At 42.1% G+C, this 27,406-nt stretch overlaps 2 protein-coding genes and 1 long non-coding RNA gene across 9 annotated transcripts in view; 1 reads left to right on the top strand and 2 right to left on the bottom strand.

The window, feature by feature from the left end:
• The window catches only part of RAD54L2 (RAD54 like 2), a 74,868-nt gene extending 52,158 nt beyond the window's left edge, over window positions 1-22,710 (bottom strand). For 3 of the 5 annotated variants that reach the window (XM_083726489.1, XM_083726494.1, XM_083726495.1), the window contains exon 1: window positions 9,538-9,708. The gene's annotated coding sequence lies outside the window, so the exon portion shown is untranslated. Of the gene's footprint in view, window positions 1-9,537; window positions 9,709-18,099; window positions 18,205-20,639; window positions 20,703-22,575 lie in introns of those variants that run through there. The other 2 variants (XM_083726490.1, XM_083726493.1) reach the window with 2 other exon arrangements.
• LOC310838855 lies at window positions 11,979-27,362 on the bottom strand. Of its 2 annotated transcripts, XR_014561172.1 has the most exons (5): window positions 26,923-27,362; window positions 25,053-25,075; window positions 22,941-22,979; window positions 22,460-22,528; window positions 11,979-12,596 (listed from the first exon to the last, which is right to left on the bottom strand). It is a non-coding gene; the product is annotated as an uncharacterized lncRNA (long non-coding RNA). The 2 variants fall into 2 exon arrangements; XR_014561173.1 differs by lacking the exons at window positions 11,979-12,596; window positions 22,460-22,528; window positions 22,941-22,979 and adding an exon at window positions 23,145-23,953.
• Window positions 22,979-27,406, top strand: part of DCAF1 (DDB1 and CUL4 associated factor 1) — a 52,677-nt gene continuing 48,249 nt past the window's right edge. For both annotated transcript variants that reach the window (XM_083726488.1, XM_083726486.1), the window contains exon 1: window positions 22,979-23,137. The gene's annotated coding sequence lies outside the window, so the exon portion shown is untranslated. The remainder of the gene's footprint in view (window positions 23,138-27,406) is intronic.

Raw genomic sequence — 27,406 nt, 5'->3', positions numbered from 1 at the left:
CCACACATTCAGCATTTAACTGCTGTAGGTAGTGCTCTTTTCAAATTGATGAACAATTACCTTCAAATGAATAGTCATAATCAGTCTAGACTTCCCAACTGTCTCTTACTAAAACCATCTTGTCATCTACCTAGTATAGCGGGACACACACAGCAAGCTGGCATTTTTCAGAAGGAAATGGAAGAGGGGTTTATATGCATTTATACAGACACCAAGAAATCAGTAGCATCCTCAGAATTTAATGACGAATATCGTGTGATGTGGAATAACTTCTAAAAATTATAAAGTTATGAGAAAAAGAACCAGGTACAAGGTGAAGAATTGGGTAAATAAATTCTACTTTCTTCCATAGGAAAAGGAGATAATATCTTATTTGTTATTTGTTGAGAGGCAAAGGTCTAGTATTTAAACATCAGTTTCATGTCTATGATGGCATCTATCAGCATACTATTATGTATCATTCTGGGGTGGTTTTAGTTTATCAATTGAAAAATTGTAACTAAAGACGAGTACTATGAACAGAGCTTACTTCTGCATAAATATGGATGTGAATTTCTTTTGGCTTGGCCAGCCTCACTTTATACAACAGTCCTGCCTCCAACTAGCAACATACTGATTGGCACTTGAAGCATTTTGCTCTTCTATCTCATTACCAACACTAGGATGCAATCCAACGCCAAGTTAAGCACACCTATTCTTAAATTAAATAGGCTTAGCTATGTCCAACTCTGCATAGAATCAGGTTGCACAGCCCCTTAAGATAATCAAACTGCTAATTTTGCAACCATTAGAATTTAATAAATCTCAGTGCTTTCTTTGGAAACAACTTCGAGCAACAGAAAACAGTAGTACTAAGTATCCAAAGAAGAAAAGTAAACTAAATAGACAACAATGGCCTGCCACAGTGATGCTGAACAACACTAGTGACTTAGAAGGAGCAGACAGCAAATTCATTTTATCAGCCAATGATGAAGAAAGGGGAATAACCATAAATACTGCACAAGGAAGTATTATAATACAAAATTGTTTTGAAAGAATAACTTAATAGCACTGGACTGCTATTGAACAAAAAATTATTACCGCAAAGCAAAATATGCAAATAGATACAAAATGTGGGCAAAGTGGTAATGTTCTCGCACAATGAAGGATCTAGATTGGGGTAGTCAACCTTTTTATACCTACTGCCCACTAATGCATCTTTCTTGATGGTCAAATTTCCTTACCGCCCACCAGCACTCGATGGAAGGAGGATTCAGCTTGTGCCGTAGAACCCCCTACTGCCCACCTAGGATCCTGAAATGCCCACTAGTGGGCGGTAAGGACCAGGTTGACAATCCCTGATCTAGATGTTACAAAAGGTAGTCCACTGGCTTTGCATTTACACACACATCCAATACATAACACTGGAGGTAACAGTGCCATTCTGCACAGCATTAATTAGGTCTTTGTTGGAACATCAACTCTACATTGGTTGCTATATTAAGGATTAAATAATAGTAACAACTAGGGTTCTTTTAAATGTTTGTGGGATCTGTTGTGAACTGCCCTGAGATTTTCAGCTGAAGGGCAGTTTACTCTTAAATACTGTTAGTATTTATTTATTTAAAAAATATCACAACCACCAAAAAAAACGGAGAATATTGCACTAATGTCTGTGGAGGATCTGGAAGGTAACAGAGAAGGATAAAGAACTGGTATGGTTATCTTAGGAGAAATGTTATGGGGTGGTGAACATGATAATAGTTTTTGTGCATTTAAATTCTACCAAAAAGAGATCAACTAGGGAAGAGAGTAGGTAGGATAAGAAATAAAATATTTCCTAGGAATAAGACTCAATACCTTTTGTGTCCAGACAGAACAGTCTGGGTAACAAATAAAATGTTGTTTGACCAATAAAATTCCTAGTAACACAATCACCCCAATCACTTCTGCATTTTGTAATGGGTGAACACACTAATAAAATAATAATAATTAATAATAATAATAATAATAATAATAATAATAATAATAATAATTTTATATCCTGCCCATCTGGCTGGGTTTCCCATACTCCCAATAAATAATTTTAGCCTTTATATATTATTTAGGTTATAATGCATTACAAGTGACAAGAGTCCTTGCTCAAACTTTGGCAGTAAGTAACATTTTAAAATGAGGGACGCAGGTGGTGCTGTGGGTTAAAGCCTCAGCGCCTAGGACTTGCCGATCGAAAGGTCGGCGGTTCGAATCCCTGCGGCGGGGTGCGCTCCCGCTGCTCGGTCCCAGCGCCTGCCAACCTAGCAGTTCGAAAGCACCTCCGGGTGCAAGTAGATAAATAGGGACCGCTTACCAGCGGGAAGGTAAACGGCGTTTCCGTGTGCGGCTCTGGCTCGCCAGATGTAGCTTTGTCACGCTGGCCACGTGACCCGGAAGTGTCTCCGGACAGCGCTGGCCCCTGGCCTCTTAAGTGAGATGGGCGCACAACCCCAGAGTCTGTCAAGACTGGCCCGTACGGGCAGGGGTACCTTTACCTTTACCTTAACATTTTAAAATGCTACCAGCCTTCATGCAAGTCAATAGAGCAAGACACTTCTGCATACAACTGATTGCAGATTTGGCCTGGGAGCAATTCACCATAAGTAGATTGCCTTTTGCTGCAAAACATCTGAGTATTCTCTCATTAAGAATCATTGCATGTGCTTCATTCAACTATGCCTAACATAGCAAGGGATGGGGTTAAATCCTATATGGTTAGCGTATATTTTCTTCAGAGGCTACTAAGATTGGTAGTCAAGCTGTACTTTACACTTACTGTACATCCATTTCCTCATCAAACATGTAATTTGAGTTAAAATTGGTGTGCACAAGATTGCCGTCTAAAACCTTCACTAATCTCTTCTTCGTCATCTGCAACTTTCTAAAAATGAATTGCCTAATGATTCTCTTTTCTCTAAACATTTCAGAAGAAAAACTTGAAATCTCTCTTTTCATTAAGGCAAGAGCTTCAAGACCACCAGACAGTGCTTTTCTACAAAGAGTTTATTAAATACCGGTACAATGGTACCTCGGGTTAAGTACTTAATTCATTCCGGAGGTCCGTACTTAACCTGAAGCACCACTTTAGCTAATGGGGCCTCCTGCTGCTGCCGCGCCGCCAGAGCACGATTTCTGTTCTCATCCTGAAGCAAAGTTCTTAACCTGAAGCACTATTTCTAGGTTAGCGGAGTGTATAACCTGAAGCGTATGTAACCTGAAGCGTATGTAACACAAGGTACCACTGTATGTTCTTCTGTGCAGAAAGAAATATGGCTTAAGGTATTATTCTATAAATCAGTAGCTACTGGAATACTTCATTGAGACTAAGAAAGCGACTCTTAATCAGACCTCCCTTGATGAAACAATGCTCATTGGTGAAGGCATTGTTGTAAACATCTCCTTACTGAGGAAATGAATTATTTTAAGATGGGGAAGGGCAACCTTTGTCTATCAAGGGCTGCGTTCCATTAGAAATAATCCACTGGAGGTCTCTGCATGCTGCTAGTGGGCAGGGCCAACCAGGAAGTGGGTGGCACCACTTCCTTTCCCCTCTGTTGATCCCCTTTCTCCTTATTGCTCTCTTGCCCTCATATTGAAAGCTAAACCAAAAAGTAACAAGAAGGCAGGCTTAAGCAACTCTAGAGTAGTTTTATACCTTAGGTACAAATTTAGTACATAGTATCTTTTTTTGGTCCTTCAAATCAGGTATTAATGGAAGCCTAAGGCAACTTTAAGGAGCATAATTGAAAGACACACTGCAAAACATTGTGTGGAGTAGATTACTGTAGTAGTCATTAAAATACTCTTGATAAATGAAACAGAAGGTATAAAAGAATGTGCACTACCGTATCAGGAAAGAAATAAAAAATGCTTTTTAGATGTACAAGTCCTGCATGATGTGGAACTTTCAGACTGAACCTCCAGAGAAAACCTTATGCAGACAAATATTTAGTTCAGAACACACACTTTGGCTTTGCCCTACCGCTTCTGCCTTCCTGTCAACACATCTAACAACAATACTCTTTTATAGTAGCCTATGAAGCACAGAACATTTTGAATGGGCACATTCAGCAACAGGATTTAATCTGATTCTCATAAAATATAACAGCAGGCTAATAAACCTGTCAAGAGATGTATCTGGCATGCTTCCCTTAAAGACAAAATTAGCGTTTTAAAGGAACCAACATTCTATATTTTTAAGAAGGCTCTAAACCAGCAGTTTTGATCTAGGTCATACTCTGTATTATGCTCCTGAATCATGGTAAACTGTAATTCATCCAATAGTGCTATAAGAGCAGATGTAGTCCTCTCATCACAATCAGGAACTTTGCTGTCCAAATTATTCCCATCCCCCTCCATATCCAGCACAAACACATTGCCTTTGCCTTTAAAGCTATCTACTGCATTCCCTAACCTTATCTTCTTGTTTTCAGTATTTCCTGGTATATTCCAGCCTATGACTTTTGTTCCTTAAACTCTTAATACTCATAGCTGTCTCTTGGTGTCTTAAGAACTCTAACATCCTTCCTTGCTTGGTTCTACTAACTCAAAAGAGCAGTACACAATGCATCTATTGCACTGGGAGGCTGTTTGGTTGAGGAATTGTCTGGTTTTGGAGTTGGGATGATCATTCCACAGCTCAAGTGCCACTACCAAAAAGGTCCTCCTCTTGGTAGCCACCTCACTTCATTTGGCAGGAGCACCCAGAGTAGGGCTTCTGGAGAGGATCCTAAGGTCCAAGTAGATCATGGGTTGGGGAACCTGAGGCTGAATGCCTGTCTGTCATGGATGCTTTAGTTGAGATTCCTGCATTACAGAGGGTTGGATTAGATGACCATTGGGCTCTTTCCAACTCTACTATTCTATGAAACTCTAATCTATTGTCTCTACTTGGCCCATGAGGTCATTTCCCCCAAACCATGCCCACCTGCCATCATATGTGACTTCAAATGTGGGGCAGGTAGAGGCAGGGGTGGATCAGCTGTAAAACCAAGTTCCCCATGGGGAACTCAATCATGCAGTCAATCCCTGGAGAAGACACATTTTAAGTCACCATCCAATAGCTGATGAACAGTGACTTTAACCCTACTGGATTGGCTGTGCGCCCAAGTTCCAACTGATCCCTGAGGAAAACAGCTTTACCAACCATATGCTTGGTGCAAAGCCCCTGTAAGGCAGTTCTCAAATGCCCAACAACAAGCTGGCTGTAAGTCACTTGGGAAGCACTAATGTTAGGGGATTGATGTGTGGGTTGTTCACCTGTCAAAGTTGGCCCATGGGGGGCAGTACAGACAGTGATCTGGCTCACTAAGCAAAAAAGGTTCCCCGCCTTGGCAGTAGATATATATGGCTAGGCATATTAAAGATACTGGAGTCCCAGTGCTCAACAGGGGATTGCCAAAATCAGGTTACAATCTCCTTCATTGACACACTGTGGTCAATTCTAAGCTAAACAGAGCATTATTTTTAAAACTTCTTTATTATTTTAGATTCTAAAGAAAATTTAAAAAATAGTTATATAAGATGGTACATAGCAAGGTGATAATTAACATGCCTACTTGTCCGGCAAGAGCAGTGTTAGTCTATGGAAGACAAATAGATGGGTAATTTATTCCACTGGTAAAGAGGAAAACTCCTTTCAGCAGCCTCCTGACTCAGAATGATACAGGGAACTGGAAACTGGATGAGGTTTACTTTGAGCTAGGAATCCAGGATTTTTACAAATGACCTGTTTTCACTGCTATGGCCCAGAATTGAAGTACGAGAAGTCACAATAAAGGGAGTGACTCTGAGCAAGTGTAGGCTGCGTTTGTTGCACTGAGAGTCCCTAACAGCCTTTCAGGGATCTAGGTTTACAAAGAAGCAAGTCCATTTTTCCAGAGACAAAAGTGCTTGTTAACAGTAGTGAATAAATTCAAATTCTGATCAGACAAAGAAACTAAACAGAAATTAGACACATAATTTCATCCAATTGCTTTATTTCTATTACACTTTCAAAAAAAGGCAGTACTGGTATGCAAGTGATGCTCTGTCAACAAGAGCATGTGCAATGTTCATGTGCCTATAAACATTACAGAAACGTTTGCCAAAGTTAAAGGGTTGACTGACTTAAGTTAGTAGTTTTTTCTTTAGCACAAGTTTAGAGACTGTTATCTTCTCACTGGCCCTGTTCTAAGTCTTTTAACAGAATCCTAATATTAATGACTTTGACCAAACTGCGGGAAGCAGTGGAAGACAGAAGTGCCTGGCGTGCTCTGGTCCATGGGGTCACAAAGAGTCGGGCACGACTAAACGACAACAACAATATTAATGACAATATGTGACCATAAAGAAAAGTGTGAGTTTCAGTGGGTGACATCCAATATCACATGAGTGGTGTTGCATGATGTGATTTTGAAGCCCACCAATATTTGAAGCAGATTTGGGAGTGCACATGGGAGAGGGAGAATCGGTTCTAACAATGGTGTCCATTCTTCTAGCAAGTACACACTTGCATTGCACCCAGTATGTCACTCCTAGACCATATCAACACATGAGCCTACAAGGTAAGGTAGACATGCGGAAGACCTGCAGACTGCAGCATGTACACCATGAAGAATCCTCCTAACTTCCCCAAACTTGGTTCATCTCATTAGTCCACATGGAGAAAAATCAATTTTAGATAACCTGCCACTACTCATATGCAAGTACTTAGAAAAGGAAACCTGAGGCTCGAGAGGTTTAGCATCATTTAGGGAGATGACAACATCTGGAAAAGTATTTCAAAATTCCTGGGAATCACCAATAAGTTTTAGGCCACAAACTTGAAGAGAGCTGGGGGGATAAAAATCCCTAAGGAACCAACACAAAATTTCAGAAGCCCAGGAAACTAAGTTTCTTTCATTTCTGAGGTTATATTAAAGCAGTACTCATACACATTTACTAGGGAGTAAAATACTTGCCTCCCAAAGGAAACAAAACCCAACTACAAATAAAACAAAGATTGAGTTGGCCTAAAAGATCTCTGCCCACCTGTGCAGAGAAGTGCCATGCTAATTAAGAAAGAAAATATTTTTGGCTCAATATCTTTATTCCCATGCCTTATTGTAACTTAGCCTGTAATTAAGTCTAAGAATGTGCTCCTGAAACAACATCATATTGTTCCCTGTTTACCTCTGCTGTCACTTCCCTTCCTCTGTTGTTTCCCCTGTGTTGAATTTTAGTTTAGACACTCCTTGGGGCAAGGATCTGTCCTCTTCCACTTTGTAAAATGCCATACACACCAATGGTGCTATATAAACAACAGCAATCCTTCCACCTGTAGTGAAACGTCATTAAGCCAAAGAGTGGGAAGAAATGGAAAAGTAAGGCAAGTTCATATACTCTATGGGGTATGGAAATGTAGATATACACACTGACACAAAAGGTGGTAACAGTTCCAGAGAAGGCTCATATAAGATAAAATAACTGGTAATTCCACATTTTGCTTCCCTTTTGGTTCTCTTTCATAAATATCTCTCTCACACAGAAACAAACATATGAAAGCAGCATGCTGTTACTTTACTGACCTCTGTTTTGATTAACTAGTTAGGGAATTAAGAGTCAAATCAATTGCTTCTGCAGCTCAAGAGCTTTGCAGAAAACAATACCTTAATCTTGTTTCTGCAAAATGTAATATATACACCAAGCTTATATCTAGGCATTCTCTTTACATTTCTAACTTTAGCTTTTCCACTTCTCAGTTCTACCTCTTGAACAACTCAATGTCATCTGGCCATTTTTCCTCATTTGTTTCCAGTACCTTCTCTGGCTTACCTACTTACTTATTTTCATGACTTCTAAGATAATCAAGATGTGATGTCCTAACATCCTGACATACATCTCTTACAATTTCTTTAACTAATACTAAATCATTAAAGATGGAGATTCTACTCCTCCCATCTAAGCCCATGCTTATCTGCCTCTGACAAAGACAATTACCACAAGCACTCATAGCACAAGCATCTAATAAAATTAATCCCATCTCTTTCATTCTCCAATCACATTCAGGCTATTGCCAGGTTCTCACACTTCATCAACACCATCATCTCAAAGATGTACCTTTCCATTTAATGCTAGAAAACAGAACCCTAATTAAACAAACAACCTAAACAACTCTGTCTTAAGTTCTATATAGAAAAGTTATTCAGTCAAATTATTACGACAGTAATTCCTCTCTACTTCTGTCTCTCTCCACAAATTATTCAGTCTTATAATTATTACCCTTACGAAGAGTTGTCCCTTCACAGAAGCTTGTGTATCTCCTGTGCAGGTGAGACACACACACAAAAAAAGTATTTCAACTGAGACAAAGATATGGATACACAAGGCAATTGTGTTTCCCCCCCCTTCCACACTACCAACCCAAAGCAGCTGTGTCTACAGAAATTCATCTTTTGTCAGACTCCTTTGCTACATCCCCCCAAATACACTCACTTTTTAAAGGCCTGCCCCCTCCCTGCCCTTTCTGTGTAGGTTGCGACCCCTAGAGGCAGAAAGCATGCTTCTGTACAACACCTACTGTACAGTACATGCTTAGAGGTAGTAAGTTACAGCTTTAGGAAATTTTCTTTTCAAAGAGCAATGACACAAATGTGATAAGTAAGCAATATAGCACAAAATAAAATTAAAGCAAGTGAGAACTAGCCACATTTAGATCAAGTGGGAGTGAAAGAAGTCAGGAAATCTAAAACAGGGCAGAGATCAAAAGACAGACTGCCAGGTGCCATCCCACTTTGAAGTTTTCAAAGTTTTACCAAATTCCAACCTCTCTTTGCTAGTCACCACAACTGGTAAAAAAAGTAAAACAGAGGATCTGATTCAAAGTTAATGTTGTAGCTAAGTCCGTCTTAAAAAAAGGGCATTTCTAATACCAATTTTCCACACTGTATAACATTATGCAAACGGATTAGTACTTTCTTTTAAAATTCCAAGCTTTTCTGTAAGAGTTTGCCCAATTTTTATATTTTTTAACACACACCCCACTCTCACAGTTAAGAACACTGCATTCCCGGAGTAATATGCATGATTTCCCACTTTCTTTTTTTCTCCCGTTGTTACAACACCTAGCGCCACTTCCCTGAGCATCCCTGAAAAGTCTCCATAGCTCGCTGCCTTCATCTCCAGAGAGCCGGAGAGCCCCACCTCATTGTTCGGGGAAAACACTCTTCACGTGTACTAACTCGGGTGCTTTTGTCCAGATGCACGCGCACACCCCTTTGGTGCTAATCTCGGACCCCCCTTCCCTCCCCCACCCCATGCCGGCCTCCCCGCCCCCGAGCCTCGGCTGAGCCAGAGCGGTAGCCGCGTATTCCCGGGGCGCCGCCGCCTGGCCTGCTTCCCTTCCCCCTTCCCGAGCCTGGCTCTGCCGAGGAGAGCGGGGAGGGGCTTTGCCTCCCGCCCCTGGGCCCATCCGCTCCCCCGGCGCCTCCATTTGTGTGCGCTCCCTCCATCCCTCCATGCAGGCATCCCTGTCCGTGACTCCAGCCGGCGGCCGGCTCTCACCTCCTGGTGGGGCTGCGGGCCAGGCCGCGGAGGGAGCGGGGGCTGAGGCGCTCGGCGCGCTCTCGGTGGCGCGCCGGCCCCCGTTCACCCGCGTCGTTGTCGCCGCCTCCGCCTCCTTCTCCTCGCTCCTCTCTCCCTCCGCTTGGGGTCCGCAACGGTAAAGCGTCCCCTCAGCTGGAGCCACCCAGAGGATCCCCCGGGCAGCAACAGGCGCTCCCGCAGCAAAGGTTCCGCGAGGTGCAGAAAGGTTCCCACGTCCCTCGCAGCGGGAGGGCGAAATAAAACCGGGGAGGGGGGCGAGCAACAGGAACTCGTCCGTTACCAATCCCCCAAGGGCGATGAGGGCACGTCGAAGAGCTGTCGCCGGCAGTGCTCGTGTTTGCAAGCCGGAGGCAGCTCTAGTAGGCCTGGAGAGAAGCACGAGATGTTTAGCGCCGTCTAAACCATCGTGTCGAAACCAAGACGTGAAACCTCACTCGGTTGTCCCAGGGCCAGTCTCGCGGACTTGACGTCAGCTTTTTTGGCCACGAAAAGGACAGGTGGTTGAGCCATGTTAGCCCGTCAGAAGAAGAATCCAAAAAAATCAACGGTGGGGTAACCACTTTGGAAACGTGGGAAATAGAAAAGTTGGCTATGGTCAACAGAAATAAAAAAAAAACACTAGAGGCCAACCAACATGTTACAAAGTAGCGAGCAACGTTTTCAGCAAAAATCCGAAAGAAAGGAAATGTACTGTTGGGATGCAAGGAGTGTCAAGCAGTGAAAACAGATTTCAGGTCGCTCTGATGGCTATTGAGGCAAAGGATAATAGTTGTGTTTCCTTTTAAAAACACACATTGGAAACCATATTTGGAGAACCGCTGCCTCTTTCCACATGAACCTGCCTGCCGACTGCATTTGTCTTCAGAGGCCTTGCCCATCCTCTGCCATGAGGAGTGGTGCTCAACTGGGACATGGGACAGGGCCTTCTCAGTTGCAGCACCCCAGCCGTGGAATTCTCACTCAAGTGAAAATAATTTGCCCATTCACTGATTTCCCCCCCTGATCCATTTCTTTTATTCCACTGGGATTTTTGCTGGTTTTAATTCCTACCTGCTTGTGTATCTGTGGTTATCTTGTTTTAATGCTCTGTTTTTAAAAACGCAACAAAAACAAAACAAAGAGAGGTAAAATATACCTCTGCGGTGCTGGTGTAATAGCTGCTGTGTCCACTGCACTCAGCCAAGCGGAGATGTAGGACACACTCAGCACAGAAAATACAAAAATGGAAGAAAACAGCAGTCACATTCATAATGTCCCTGAAAATGTGCTACCAATCAGGGACCATATTTCTGACAATACCCACATGCAATGCAAGCCTTTCACTGTCTAATTAATGTATGTGCTCAATAATATATATAAAAAACATAACACCCCTTCCCCCGGTGCTTCAAGTCTACTCAAAGTAGGTGCCCTTACAGCTGCTTTAAAAAGGCTGTAGGGGATCTGATATCTAATCGGGGTTGGTGTGTGTTGTGCGACAAGCATACAGAGTGCAATGAGACTGGGGGGGGGGAGGCCCAGTTAATTTCATTGTACACAGGTTGTACATTGACAATAATGGTATTATTATTATTATTATTATTATTATTCACTCCTTTGGGGCCCTATTTCTGCATAGTTTCACAAATTCTCCACTCTCCAACAGTTTGACTTCACCCCCAAAGGCACACTCCTCCATTGTCTCCCAAGACACATGGACGTCAGCCAATAATAATACAGTGGTACCTCAGGTTACATACGCTTCAGGTTACATACTCTTCAGTTTACAGACTCTGCTAACCCAGAAATAGTGCTTCAGGTTAAGAACTTTGCTTCAGGGTAAGAACAGAAATCGTGCTCTGGCGGTCGTGGCAGCAGCAGGAGGCCCCATTAGCTAAAGTGGTGCTTCAGGTTAAGAACAGTTTCAGGTTAAGTACGGACCTCTGGAACGAATTAAATACTTAACCCACTGTACTTAGTTCTTTGGTTGTGCTTTTTCTAAGCCATCAAAACACTTCTCAGAAAACCTCGCAAAAACCTTATAAGGTTCAGTTAGTATATTTGCTAAAGCTAAACAAGTATCTTTACAATTTACACCTGAAGTGTGAATATGGATCTTAGATACAGAAGTTCCACTTGAAAATGTAAGGGAGTTTATTAATTCAGATTTTAAGGAAAGTTAGTAGGAAATGTAAATACAGATGGCTTGATTATAAATAAAGGCATTTGTTTAGCTTGAGAAAATATGCTCTCTTACATAAAACTACATTTCAAACCCTATAAATATCCCCATCATTATAGCAATGACATAAGACACTCCTGTGCATTTAGTCAATAGGGGGTTTGCACATCTAACCCTCTGCATCTGTTTTCCTCTCCCCTGTGGTTCTGCAATCCCTACTCATGCAGAAGGTATCGAATTGCATTCACATAGTGAGGTTTTATTAAAGAGAATAAGATGGTGGTTGTCACATTGGATTTTCACATCAAAATAGTGACCTCCTAAAGAAAAAAAGACTGATAGGTCTGATAGGTTTTTCACACATTGATCTTGAAGGGATTTTGTAACTATATCCCTAGTTACTAGACCTTCAAATTAGATTATGCTTCATGAGAAATCCACTGGAGATAATGTCTGTCAAGACTGTTGTTTAAAGTGTTACATAAATGTACAGTGTGTATGAATGTACAATTTACTGTGTTGTTATTCAGTCTGCACCAACTCAACCTGAATGGTTTGTCTGCAGTTTGTTCCCTCCTCCAGGTATTTGGCTGTTTGAACTTTGCAGTTTGTTTAGGCACAAGCAGAAAGGCTCTGGATGATAGGTGTCAACCAATGAATTATGGTCCTGCTGTGCCTGGGTGGTGACAAGCTTCAGTATAATTTAGAAGAGTTTGTTGGAGGGATCTGTGAGTTTTTGAGGACACTCCCAGCTCATGGACTCGTAACCAGTGCTGCTGCAGATCACCCTTTTGGAATACACCCAAGACAAGGGTGTCATCCCCTTTTGTTGTTTTTGTGTTGATTGGTAATGTGTCTGGGGGAGGAAATTATTTTTTTTTTAAAAAAAATATGCATTTTTACAACTGTTGTAAATAAATAATACATTGTCAATCACACATCCATTTCCTAAGGACTTCCCAGTCCACCTCTCTGTCGCATCCTATGTAAACCCTGATCAGCTGCATATCCTGATCTCCCACCCATTTTTATCTCAAATCTTCCTTTATTTGATATTATCTGCTGCTTATATATTTACTCCCACTTGCAGGTTGAATTGAATATCCTTCTAAGATAGTCTCCAAAACACTTCCACTCTTTTCTTAACTGTGTCTCATCTTTATTTCTTATTCTTGTGGTAATAGTTGCTAATTCTGTTTGGTCTATCAATTTATTCTACCAGATTTCTTTTGCAGGTACCTCTTTTTCTTTCCATTTTTTTGCACAGACTATTATATATCTGCAGTGGTCACATATAAAAAGATGTTGAATGCCTTCTTTGGTAAATCATCACTTATTATCCCTAGTAGGAAGACGTCTGGTCTTTTGGGAAATGTGAGTTTAATTATTTTTTTTAATTCCATGTGGATCATTTCCCAGTACTCTCTAGTGTATTTACACAACCACCACATATGCATCAGGGTTCCTTCAACCCTGATGCATATGTGGACCCTTTTCTATACATTTTCAACAATTAGTTAGGTGTCCGGTACCACCAGTACATCATCTGTAGGTTTTCCTTAATAAGATAACATGCTGAGAAATTAATGGTTTCCCCCCATAGTTTCTCCCAAGCAGTCATTTTTATATTGTAACCAATATCTATAGCCCATTTAATCACTGTCGTCTTAACCATCTTGTCTTTACACTCCCATTCCAATAATAGTTTATATATTTGGGAGGGAATTAGGGAGGGAATGATTATGGGTGCTACCTGATGACAACTGAGAGCTCCAGGGGTGAGTAGTATGTTATTTTGTCCCACCTTTGAGTTTAATTTGGGGAGGCAGCAGCTGAAGTGAGAATACTGCTACCACCAATAAATACATGCTTGTATATTTTGTAGGTAGGCTGGTTATCTCGTTTTTCTGTATTTTGGAAATGCTATTATGGGGGACGCGGGGGACGCTGTGGTGTAAATCACAGCCTTGGGCTTGCCGATCAGAAGGTTGGCGGTTCGAATCCTCGCGACAGGTGAGCTCCCGTTGCTCAGTCCCTGCTCCTGCCAACCTAGCAGTTCAAAAGCACGTCAAAGTGCAAGTAGGTAAATAGGTACTGCCCCAGCAGGAAGGTAAACAGCGTTTCCGTGCACTGCTCTGGTTCGCCAGAAGTGGCTTAGTCATGTTGGCCACATGACCCAGAAAAACTGTCTGCGGACAAACATCGACTCCCTTGGCCAGTACAGTGCAGTACATTGGCTCCCTTGGCCCCGTTCGCATCCTGAGTAGAACGTAACACGCGACTGCGCGCGTCGCATTTCGCTGCTTCCGCGCCTGCGGGTGATGTCATTTTGAGTGCCTGCACGAGCGGTGAAACCCGGAAGTAACGCGTTCCGTTACTTCCTGGTCACCGCGGAGCGTTACCTGAAAACGCTCAACCTGAAGCATATTTAACCCGAGGTATGATTGTAAAGCAAGATGAGCGCCGCAATCCCAGAGTTTTCGTGACTGGACTTAGCTGTCAGGGGTCCTTTACCTTTCAGCTTTAGTAGTTATTATGGTTCCATATGTTAATATGGACTTTAACAGGATATCTTATCTAATAGTTCTTTGTGGCTCTAAAATGTGGAGTTTTTATTGTATTTGGCTTTTAGTTATATTTGTAGGACGCTCCTAACCACTCAGATGTTTATTCTGTTGATGAAGTGGTGGTATATAAATTACTTAAATAAATGAAATGAAATGATTCTCCCAGAAACATGCTGCACTGCCACACACTGTGTGCTTCCTTAAGTAACAGTGAGAAGCAGAAAGGGATTAATGGAAACAGTTGCTCTGGTACTTGTGCTGTGGGACAACATTCTAATAATCCCAAAGTGTGAATGTTCAGTGGATAATTGCTGCCCAGCAAACAAATATCCACCAGGTTTTAAGCTACTTATGCTCCTTATCTGCTTCAGGGTACATTGCCCCAGCACATTTAATACTTGCCCTTAAGGAAAAAAATACTATGTACGTAAATACTCCTTTGACCAGTGGTCCTGCAGCAAGAGGCTATACGAAGCACAGCTTAGGTGAAATAGCATCCAAAAGAGGATGGCTGCTGTAATAATCACTAAAAGGATCCTTCCTTTGTCTTGATAGATATACATGTTACTCTGACAGCGGTTTTTATATGCCTGTCAACTACAATATGAGTCAGTATTCAAGACAATATCAATTATAGGCATTAGAGGATGTGAAGGTCATTAAACACAAATCATCTCCCTGTCTGTTAAGCTGTTTAAAAAATGCCAGAAAATGCAGCTGGTGAATTTTGAGCTATCACTGTCTGGTTCTATGCACGTTTACGCAGAAGTAAGTTCCAATGATTTCATTGTGAATTGTTCCCAAGTAATTGTATTTAACAATTGCAGGTTCAGAGTCAGTGGTAATTTACAAGCTAGAATTCAGCCACATTTTCATTTCTGTAAATCATTTCAAATAACTATATGTGAAACTATAAAGTGTCATTCAAGAGAGGAAATTTAAATCACCTGTTCCAAATAAAGCTAATCATTGAAGTATCCTCCGGCAGAGAAGTTGTATGAATGCTGTAAAATTATTGACAAAAATGCACATTTGAAATGCTGGAAGTTTGTTTCCACCCAATAATTTTTATTAAAGTTTGAAAGAAATTATACATAGGTTAATATCTTTTTATCTTTTTTTTTTTTTAAAAAAAAAAAACCTAATCTACCGGTAAATAAAAACACAAACCAAAAGGAGCAAAAGAAATACTGGAAGTTATCTGAAGGCTGAAAGGAAATACAGTGGTACCTCGGGTTATGTACTTAATTCATTCCGAAGGTCCGTTCTTAACCTGAAACTGTTCTTAACCTGAAGGACCACTTTAGCTAATGGGGCTTCTTGCTGCTGCTGCGCTGCCGCACAATTTCTGTTCTAATCCTGAAGCAAAGTTCTTAACCCAAGGCACTATTTCTTGGTTAGTGGAGTCTGTAACCTGAAGCGTATGTAACCCGAGGTACCACTGTAGTGAGAACTGCAAATGCCAATTTACATCACTGGGCTTCATTGAAATAAATGCAAGCTATAAATAAAGCAAAAAATGGCTCCAGGGAAGGTATGGAATGGGTCAATATGATAGAGCCCAGAGATAGAAAGAAATGATGAGGAGTAGCAGTGGCAGAGCTTGAGAGAGTGAGAGCTTGAGAGACTGACATCATGATCCATGTTAGTCAAATTTCAGACCTGGGAGTAAAATGATGGCTCCTGGGGTTGCAGTGGCAGGCCTGGGACTGAAATGGGGCCACTAGACAGGGCCTGTTATTCCAGTCCTAGAGCCATCATTGGAGTTCCATGTCATAACATCATAAGAACCCTGCTGGATCACTCTCAGGGGCAGGGGAGAATTGCTGTCTCCCCCCACTCAACTTCTTTCCCCGGAATGCCCTGGCTTTCACCAAACTCAGTAAGAGCCAGGGCATTCTGCACTGAACTCGGTAAGAGCTAGGGGGCAGGGAAGACAAGTGGCAGCACCACGCTCCAGAATAGCCACCCTCTTGCAGTGGCAGTAGTGGTAGAATGGACAGAGTGCCACCTCTTGCACTTCTGCTGCCTGGAGTGGGTGCTTCACCCTGTTTTATGGGAAGTCCAGCCCTGATCAGACCAAAGTCCATCTACTCTAGCATCTGGTTCTCACAACCTCACTCTCACTGGTTGTGCTTTCCAGCAACTGGTGTTTAGAGGCATATTGCTATCAATTAAGAGGTAGCACACAGCCATTGTGGCTAGTAGTTACTGATAACCTTATCTGCTATTAGGCTGATGGAAATTTTAGTTCAGAAACATCTGGCGGGTGAGAGGTTCCCCACCCTTGATGCAACATCTTGTCTTAAGAAGAGTCTGGAGAATTAGAAAACTTACCACGTTTTGGTGATGTTCTGACTGGTACAAGTACAGTATAGCTATTGCCCAGCTACGGAGTTTTATCCTGGTAATACCCTTCATTAGGGCTATATCTAGGGTGATGTTCCGCTCCTCAGGATAGTGAACATAGTTACAGAAGTGCTTACTTCCCTCTAGAGGCGTTATGGGGAACAGTAACTGTGAGCAGAGCTACTTGCAAGAGAGGGAGAGAGAGATGGGCCTTGCTATGTTGAACAGTAAGCTGGGGTCCTCCTCCGTATGAATAATAGACATGTTGACAAAAAACCATGCTGCCCTTTCACACAGATTCACTTGCAGGGTCTTCCTCTCCTGCTAGCAGGGCAGGTTTCAAGGAAGGACTGCAACTGGCTGGGTGAAGCAATTAATTTTTTCATTGTAAGTTTTTAAACTGTTTAAAATTATTGTAACCCACCCTGGGACCTTAGGGTGAAGGGTGGGATAAGAAGAAGAAGAAGAAGAAGAAGAAGAAGAAGAAGAAGAAGAAGAAGAAGATGATGTTGGGGGGGGGGGTTAGCTGAAGTGCAGACTGGAATTACCATACTGATTATTAGTTAAGCTTTGAGGCTCCAATACTTTGGCAACCTCATGGAAGAGAGACTCCCTGGAAAAGACCCTGATGTTGGGAAAGATTGAGGGCACAAGGAGAAGGGGACAACAGAGGACGAGATGGTTGGACAGTGTTCTCGAAGCTACTAAAATAAGTTTGACCAAACTGTGGGAGGCAGTGGAAGACAGGAGTGCCTGGCGTGCTCTGGTCCATGGGGTCACGCAGTGGCGTAGCATGGGGGGGTGCAGGAGGGGGCCGGCCGCACCGGGCGCAACATCTGGGGGTTAGGGTTAGGGGGCGCAAATCCACGGGTTAGAGGGCGCAAATCCACGGGTTAGGGGGCGCAAATCCACGGGTTAGAGGGCGCAAATCCACGGGTTAGGGGGCGCAAATCCACGGGTTAGGGGGCGCAAATCCACGGGTTAGGGGGCGCAATTTACTTGCCTTGCCCCGGGTGCTGACAACCCATGCTATGCCAGTGGGGTCACGAAGAGTCAGACATGACTAAACGACAACAAAATTAAGCTTTGACCATTGGCCTTTTGGGGAAAGCCCATCACTCTGTGAGGGAAGGGTTGTTGTTGAGCGGAATAACATCTGCTTGACATGCAGAAGGACCCAGGTTCAATCCCCAGTATCTCCCGAAAGTGCTCTGAGAGACCCTACCTGAAACCCTGTAAAACTGCTGCCAGTCATTATAGATGATACTATTGGTCCTAGATGGACCAATGGTCTGACTCAGTACAAGGAACTTTCCTATGCAACACAGTGCAATTGTATATTCTCGTCCTATGGTCCTTCGCCATTTGTGCATTTTGCTTGCCTCAGTTTCTAGTCCTGCTTCTAACCATGGAAACCTAGCTTTCATTCAAAATATACTGAACCTGCCGCCACGACTCCATCAATGAGTGCATTCATTTGTTCCATCAGATGCAGAGCATCCTTTTCATTTATCCACCGTGCTCCAAAAGTCATAGAACCAATTCCACCTTAGAAAGAGGGTTAATTACATTTGCTTTGTAGTATTTGCAAGGGCGATTTCCAATGCTAACGCTTATTAGATTATGCCTTTGAGGTTTCAGGTGACTTGTGGATGAGCACATTTTCATATTTCTTACCAGTAATAATTTATATAAAAGATTGTTTTACTCATCACTTTAACTCATTGATTTCTTTAACCTCTAGCAATCTGGTAGATTAATGCTTTATTATGTGCTTCTAGGTGTATTTATTTACACCCCAAATTTTTTCACCATTGCCAAAGGCTAATATAATCAACATTTAATTGAAAATATATGCCGTAAGGCTACAGTCCTGTCCATACTTAGCTGGGACTCAATGGGACTGAGTTTTAAGTAGATAAACTACAGGAATGCACTGTGAAACAGCTAAAATATGAAGGGTATACAATCCATTTAGAAGGTTTCTTATGCAAAGCCCCATTTAAATGAGTGGGGATTCCACAGTTGGACTAACTGTGTGTAGTTATACACACTTAAGTCCCATAAAAAAAATTATGGGTAGGGCTAGGAGAGAACCCAGTCTGAAATTTTGGAGAGCCTTAGCCAGTCAGTGCAGACAGTACTGAGCTAGATAGACCAATGGTAGAACTCAAGTTACATATGCTTCAGGTTACAGACGCTTCAGGTTACAGACTCCGCTAACCCAGAAATAGTGCTTCAGGTTAAGAACTTTGCTTCAGGTTGAGAACAGAAATCATACTCCGGCGGCACGGCGGCAGCAGGAGGTCCCATTAGCTAAAGTGCTACTTCAGGTTAAGAACAGTTTCAGGTTAAGTACAGAACTCTGGAACGAATTAAGTACTTAGCCCGAGGTACCACTGTAAAGAAGATTCCTATATTACAAATACATAATATAAATACTTATCTGCAACTCACCTACACCACAAAATATTTTATTATTATTATTATTATTATTATTATTATTATTATTATTATTATACCGCCCTATACCTGGGGGTCTCGGGGCGGTTCACAGAATAAAATCAAGATATAAAACCACAAAATACATTCTAAAAATAAAAACAACAACCCAATAGACACCCCCCGTGTAATTCCTTGTAGGCAGGTTCCAGATATTGCATATTAAAACAGCTTTATCTCAAACTATAGGCTAGACCTACTTAAGGGGGCACATGTCTTAAAGGTTTGTAAGCAGTCGAGGCTCAGGGTTTCTCCCTCCCCCCCCAAATTAATTGCAATCCCAAGGACTTTGCCAAAAGCAGGCATAAATCTACAGGAGCATGACTGCTGCATCCCAGTTACCTTAAATTGGACAAAATGAAGAACTTAACACAAAGCACATTGTTAAACTATGGAATTTGCTCCCACGAGAGGTAGTGATAGCCACCAACTTGAATTGCTTTGAAAGAGGATTAGACAAATTCATGGAGGTTATCAATGCCTACTCACCTTGACGGCTACGTTCTACGAGTGTCAGAGGCTGTAAAACCTCCGAATTCCAGTTGCTGGGAATCACATGCGAGGAGAGTGCTGTTATACCATTAGGTCCAGTCGTGGCCGACTCTGGGGTTGCAGCGCTCATCTCGCTTTATTGCCCGAGAGAGCCGGCGTACAGCTTCCGGGTCATGTGGCCAGCATGACTAAGCCGCTTCTGCTGAACCAGAGCAGCACACGGAAACACCGTTTACCTTCCCACTGGAGCAATACCTATTTATCTACTTGTACTTTGACGTGTTTTCGAACTGCTAGGTTGGCAGGAGCAGGGACCGAGCAACCGGAGCTCACCCCGTCACGGGGATTCAAACCGCCGACCTTCTGATCGGTAAGGTCCTGCTTAATGTTTTTTGTTTAGCCACTTTGAGAACAGGATGCTGCCCTAGGTGGGTCATTGGCCTAAATTAGCAGGATCTTCCCATGTTGTTGTGGCGATGAAGTGGCAAAGAGAGGAATATGGGATGAAACCGAGAACAGTTCAAGGATGGGGATGAAATTATGTTGGAGGTACTGTATATAGAGTGAAATGGAGGAAGGTGACACCATGCATTCGATGTAAAAGCCAGGTGTGCATAGCAACGAGAATGAGATCTATGGTCTAGTTAGTTTTAAGCACAAGGGTTGTGGGCAAGCATGGTTTTAAAATGGGATAGACATTGCGCTCAGATCCTGCTTGTGGGCTTCTCATGGGCATCTGGTTGTTCACTGTGAGAACAGGATGTTGGACTTGGTGGGCCACAGGCCTGATCCAGCAGACTCTTCTTAAGTTTTTATTGCATTAAAATAAACAATATTTTCCAGTGATCTTGCACGGTTCTTAATGAACCAGTGCAGACAAAGAACTTGAGTGATTGTTGAAAGCCTCTAGCATAGAAGTAAGCACTGCAAACTATGGCAGTCATAAAAATAAGAGGAATAATTGTTCTGTAAATCAGTTTTAAACCTACCCAGACATGCTCAAGTTCTCTCATCCAAGCTCCTCAAGAGAACATAATAGAAATAGAAAACATCTAGAGAATAGAAATATGAATGAAAGTCTTAGGTCATTTTTATACGCTAAGAGGCTGAAAAGATGCAAACTAATTAATTCAGAAGGGACATCAAGAGGAGCAGGCATGGCAGATAATAAATGAATGGCACTGGAAAGACAAATTGAGTTCTTTTCCTTCGTTTAACCTTTGCATTAATCAAGAGCATAAGGCAGATTCAAAACCAACAATGTGCAAAGTAATAAAAGGAAGTTTTAATGGTGTATTTTATAGTTAACCTGTGGGTCAAATTGGCATATGACATATCAGGGGAAAGTGTTAGTTCAGTATATTGCAGAACTGCTAAAACAAGTTACAGGAAAAAATACCGTATTTTTCGCCCTATAGGACACTTTTCCCCCTCAAAAAATGAAGGGGAAATGTGTGTGTGTCCTATGGGGCGAATGCAGGCTTTCGCTGAAGCCTAGAGAGCGAGGGGGTCGGTGCGCACTGACCCCTCTCGCTCTCCAGGCTTTGGGAAGCTCTCCGCAAGCTGTGGGAGAGCTGTGCGACACACAGCTCTTCCACGGCTAGCGGAGTGCTTGCCTGCACCCAGAAGCTTGGGGCACGCTGAGCTCAGCACGACCCAGGCTTCGGGCTTCGCACAGCTCTCCGCTAGCCGTGGGAGAGCTGCACGAAGTCGCGCAGCTGTCCCACGGCTTGCGGATAGCAGCCTGTTCTGGGGGCTGGGATGGGGGGAAGCTCGGGCTTCCCCGCCCCAGCCCCGCACCTGGGGAAAAATATTTTTTTTTCTTTATTCCCCCCCCAAAAAAAAACTAGGTGCGCCCTATGGGCCGGTGCACCCTATGGGGCGAAAAATACCTTGTATTTTAAAACAAACATAGGGAATGCTGCCTGCACTGGAAGAAAACTCATTCTACGGACAATAGCCATATTCACAATAAAGATGTTACATAAGGTAAGCATTGGTACATTTCAGTTTAAGCTCTCCTTGGTTCTTTGATGATAAACCTATCTGGCCATTTCCCTTCTGCTGTAGAAATCCACTTTGGGACAGTTACATTGTCCTTCATAGTAGAACAGTGTCTTGTGGGTCACCCCTAAAACCTGTTGTATTCAGTGTGATTAGTTAAATTTAGGACTGTAATCTTAGTATTTGTGCTCATGGGCCCAAAAAGATTGGTGAGACCTGGTGCATAACAGTTGACTATTCTTCTGGGTCAAACTTTGCTTTGAGCTCATAGTCACATGAGTTGTGTTCTGGCCTTATTGTCAGCTCACATCTCATGGGACTGGAATAAAAAAGTAGTCCAGTAGCACCTTAGAGACCAACTAAGTTTTTTCTGGGAATAAGATTTCGTGTGCATGCACACTTCTTCAGATACACACAAAAGCTTATACCCAGAACAAACTTAGTTTGTCTCTAAGGTGCTACTGGACTTTTATTTATTTATTTCGACTGCATTAGACCAACATGGCTACCTACCTGAATCTAATCTCATTGGACCCTTCATTCTCTGCAATGTTCCTCTCAAGCAAAAGGCTCTGTCTTGGCTTCCACTTGCCTACTGAATACAGGATCCTTGGCTGAGTCACGTCTCCACAGCATATATTATATTTGTGCACTGGCCTGGACTTCTTATTGAGAAAAATATCCTGAACAAATGACCTCAGCTTGTTTGTAGCACAAGGTATGGGACAGGACAAACGTAATGCCTATGCTGGATGAGTCTTTCAGGCTGAAATATACTGTCCAGCAAATCTGAAGTTTATTTTACCTTTTCTTGCTCTTTGTTTTCAGGGGAATGCCATTTAAGAATAGTAGAGCATGTGGCAGAATCTGTTTCCTGTTTTGTAGGCTCAACACAAAAAGAAAGAAAGACAGGCATTTCACCAGTTGGCTTTGAGTTCAGGACAAACCTCTCCATCCTTTGATATTCATGAATCTGTATCACAAAAGAACAGCTAGCAAAAGTGTGCTCTGAATACAGGGCTTTATGATATGCACCCACTGGGATATTCTCCTGTTCTCTTCCCCCTTTCCCTCATTGTTAAATGCATGTGTGGCATTAGTGGGGAAATCCACCTGGAACACTTCAGTGCCCAAAGTTTACAAAAAAAAAAAAAATCTAATCTCCAGCATAATCCTTTAAAAATTCATTGTGCACTAATGTGTCTTTCGGGATCTATACAACCTATCCTGCAGTATCTTAATTTTCAAAGGCTTCTTGTGAAAACCAAAGAAAGAAATATGCTTACAAGAGAATATCTGGCTGCTTTGTGACATCAGAATGGAATCTGGTGATAAAACACATGTTTGAAGAAGGCAAGGTGGTTGTAACAGAAGAAAAACCAAATGAAACAAAGCCATCTGCCACCAGAAGAAAACGAGTTGCCGTCTTCTCTTAATGCTGAACCAGCTTCATCAGCGTTAATCAACAGGTTTTCCTCTAAAGGTAAAGTGTTCTGTGAAATACAGCCTTCTGCAAACTTATGGGAAATATGTTTGCTACTGGGTATAGTCTCAGTAAGGAGTCATAGTGAAACTTAGGTGTTTATCTGACAAGTGCACCTGTATTATGTGTTTTCAAATGCCTGTTTGATGGAGCCACACACCTTACATTTTTAGGCATAAACTTGAAATCCCTGGGCATCTTTGATCTCTCTTAAAGGTGTAGAATAGCCCTAGGGACACAGGAAGCTGCCTTATACTAAGTCAGACCATTGGTTAATTTAGCTCAGTACTGTCTACACTGACGAGCAGTGACTCTTGAGAATTTTAGGCAGGAGTCTCTTCTCAGGCCAGTGATGCTGGAAATTGTGCAGCTAGAAAAAGTACTCTACTGCATCTCAGGAAATGTGCGATCTGTATGAACATTTAGAACAGTGGGAGCGTCTAGAGATTTCTGATTTGGGAGACAAATGGTTGCATGTTCTCCTTCCCAAAATAATTTAATCTTCCTCTTTTGATAACTCCTTTGATAATATCTATTTAACTTAACACCTGTTAATCTGATTGCACCTCTAGTCCAGTGTATGGCCTTTATGCTATTGTTTTTGCTTTATTTTGGATTCTTCTTCCATGTTCTGTTGTAGTGATTTTTTCCAGAACAGAAAATTTTGTGCTCCTTCCCATTTTGCACTCATCTCTTTGATTCTATCACTCATACTTCATTCTTTCCTATTGTTTCTGGTCTACTTTTCTGCTCAGTCTTCATCTTTTCTTAGGTAAGGTGTTGCAGTGGGTGATGGCATCTCGGCTCCAGGTTTTCCTTCAGAAAACTGAATCTATTATCTACTTCAATCTGGATACCAGCCTGATATGCTCATAACACTTATCCCAAGAAGGGTGTAGACTAAGTACACACTTTACATCTAAAGCACATGACTTCTTCACCCAAATACTACTGGGAAATGTAGTTTACATCTCATGGAATTAGAATTCCCACTACTGTTAACAAACTATAATTCTTAGGATTATTTACTAGAAGTCATGTGTTTTTAAATGTGCCTAAATTTTATGGTGTGCAGGCTGCCCTAGACCAGGTCAGATGAGACCTAACAAACTGAAACAATCCAAGCAGTATAGGGGTTCCTTCTGGCAGCAGGAAGTATTCCAGTTTGGATGACTGGTGTTGGGAGGGGTTGCACACCTTCTGAAAATGCAGGGTCACAGCTGGGGGATGCTCTGGACCTGGCCTTAGACCTAGCCTTAGTTGTATACAAGAGTGCCTTTGCACATGGAATGACTCTCTGAGCACACTATATCGGGGTGATTTTAGGGGAACAGCAAAGATGGGGCTTCTGATGACTTGAATTCTAGAACAGATTATGCTGCTGTTTTTAACTGCTGTATCTATTCTTTTAGTTTAGTTTGCATTTTAGGGGTAGTATTTTAAATTGGTTTGTTGTAATATGCTGTTTTTATAAATAAACGCCGAAAATACAATAATAATGATAATTCTGTATCTGACGTATAGTATATAGTATTCAACATCTGACAGGTTGCATGCAATAGCAGTTTACATTTGACAGTGTCTGATGGTTTTCTACAGAAATGAACAAATGTTGTATTAACTTCCATCAGTCATTTAACTAAAAGTCAAATGTTGACGGTAGATTCTGATTCCAAACTGTAGGAACTACAGAATGAAGTAAGCCCATAGGCTTACTACATACATAGACCCGAATTAGTATACCGGTTATCATACACGTGCGCAATAAATATTTCATGCACTAAAAATAGTATCTAACCTCTCTCAGGAAGTTAATTCTAGTCAAACCTGGAACAAATAATACTTATAGCCACTTAAAAGTCCAGTTCAATGAAATCTATGTCATGGATTGCTGTCTCGTTCTATGTGCACTTACTTGAGAATAGGTCCCACTGAACTCTGTAACAGGGAGAGAGAAGTGGTTCAGATAGCAGCTGTAATTTTGTTTTATAACGATTACATACTATGCAAACCTAACCGTGTCTACTCAGAGGTAAAGGTAAAGGTACCCCTGCCCGTACGGGCCAGTCTTGCCAGACTCTGGGGTTGTGCGCCCATCTCACTCAAGAGGCCAGGGGCCAGCGCTGTCCGGAGACACTTCCGGGTCACGTGGCCAGCGTGACAAAGCTGCTCTGGTGAGCCAGAGCCGCACACGGAAACGCCGTTTACCTTCCCGCTGGTAAGCGGTCCCTATTTATCTACTTGCACCCGAGGGTGCTTTCGAACTGCTAGGTTGGCAGGCGCTGGGACCGAGCAGTGGGAGCGCACCCCGCCGCAGGGATTCGAACCGCCGACCTTTCGATCGGCAAGTCCTAGGCGCTGAGGCTTTAACCCACAGCGCCACCTGCGTCCCCTACTCAGAGGTAAGTCATATTTAATTCAATGGGGTTTACACCCACATAAGTGGGGTTAGGACTGCAATCTTAGACAGAATAACATACAGTGAAATGCTGTGGATTTTTGTTGAGCAGCAAGAAAGTTCAATGGGTCTTACTATATTTTTGTATTAATTATCTCAGAGGAAATTGCTTTCTATATATTTGATGCTGTGAATGAAAATAAAAGCGAGGCACTGGAGAGGGTGAATGTAATTGTTATTTATTTGTAGAGAGAGTGTTTTATTTAATGTTTCTGTATTATTGACTCTGAAAAATCAATAAAACACTAAATTACAAAAAAAGAAAAAAAGGTTGCAAATATGGACACAACAGTTAAATTTGATGGCGATGGTCAGGTTTGGCTGACTCGCAATGTAGATTATTCACCAAATGGTTAATATTGTGATTGCAGTATTGATATGTATTGGTGTTTATTGCTGAAGGATTTTGTTCTTTGTTTATGTACTGTCAGCCATGTTGACTACTATCTTATAATGGCAACACCAATACTATGATGTTTGAAATGTCCAGAAAAACAAATGGGACCATGAATAATGGGTTGTTCCTTCTAATTTGTAACTTGTATGGTTCTTGGAAGAGCACTTGTGAAGTTCTGAATGCAAAGCAGTATTCTGTGCAAAAGTGTATTCATATTTTGAAAAGGAACAGCCATAGGTATATACTATATTCTTATTTGCTATTTCTCTGCAACGTTACCAGCACTTAAAGCTGCAATTTTGTATATACTTATGGATATAGGATATATGAGACATATGCACTGTAAACCTATTAATTTCAATGGAATCAGGTATACCTAAATCCATATAGGATTGGGCTATTATTTGGAGCAACTGCTTTTCTCTATGTTAGAACCTGCATTGGAACTTACAAAAAAGAGAATTTGAGTGCACGTCTTCTCATAACACAGGTCTTATGACTATGGATGAACGTAAACTAGAATCCAAGATTTAAAAAGTTGTACAGTTTGAAACAATGCAAAACACATTTATTAGTGTGTAAGTGCCGTAAGACCACAATGGGACCTTCAAGTAAACATATTTAGGAAATGGCCACTAGCTTCCCAATGTCTGCTTTGTATATTATTTAGTTCAGAGACAGACAGAGTTTAGCTGCCTTGGATCTACTCAGTTAGTTCCAAACTCCAATATCTACCAACCGGGTCCAGGCACAAAAGATACATAGTGTTAAAGAACAGGGTGTCTGTGAGCACATTCTGAGCCCGATAATTGGTTTTCAGTACCAGAAGTGAACTCAGCTCTGTCAGTTCACCCCAAAATAAAACCCTAGTTAACCCTCTTCATTTCAGCAACGATTTAGAAGGGAAAACGCAATTTTGTCGTTGCTAACCTTAAACAACCTATTGCAAATCAGCCAGAGATCTACCAGTAGATCCCAAACTACCTTCTGCCCATCCGTCATTTAGCACATGGTGGGTTGGCCTTGGATTTAATGCATTCAGGTGAGCGTTACAGCAGGTGTGGAGCCAGTGCCCGTCTCTTTCCTCCGCATCTCTTCGCTAAGGCAGAAGCGCTTTTAAAGCAGAATAACGTTGCACTTGGTTTCCCAGCGCCTGAACGTTTTCATCTAGCTTCTGACAAATTTTCAACTGCGGTGACTCTTGATAACTCCTTCAGCAGCTGCACTTCCAGCTCCCGTTTTCTATTTCAAAATTATTTCCTCGACGGCAGTAAGGGCAAGCAATCTGTAAACAGCGCGCCTTCACCGGCTGCTCCCTCAAACACGCAGCGAGCGGCCTACCGGCGAGAGATGCAGAGATGCGCTATTATGGGAACAGTAGACTGCAACTCCCAAAGTGCTTTGCGAGAGGATG

This window comes from Podarcis gaigeae (genome assembly GCF_964106915.1).
Source record: "Podarcis gaigeae genome assembly, chromosome: 2".
Lineage (NCBI taxonomy): Eukaryota > Metazoa > Chordata > Lepidosauria > Squamata > Lacertidae > Podarcis > Podarcis gaigeae.
This window is presented reverse-complemented; position numbering and strand designations above follow the sequence as displayed.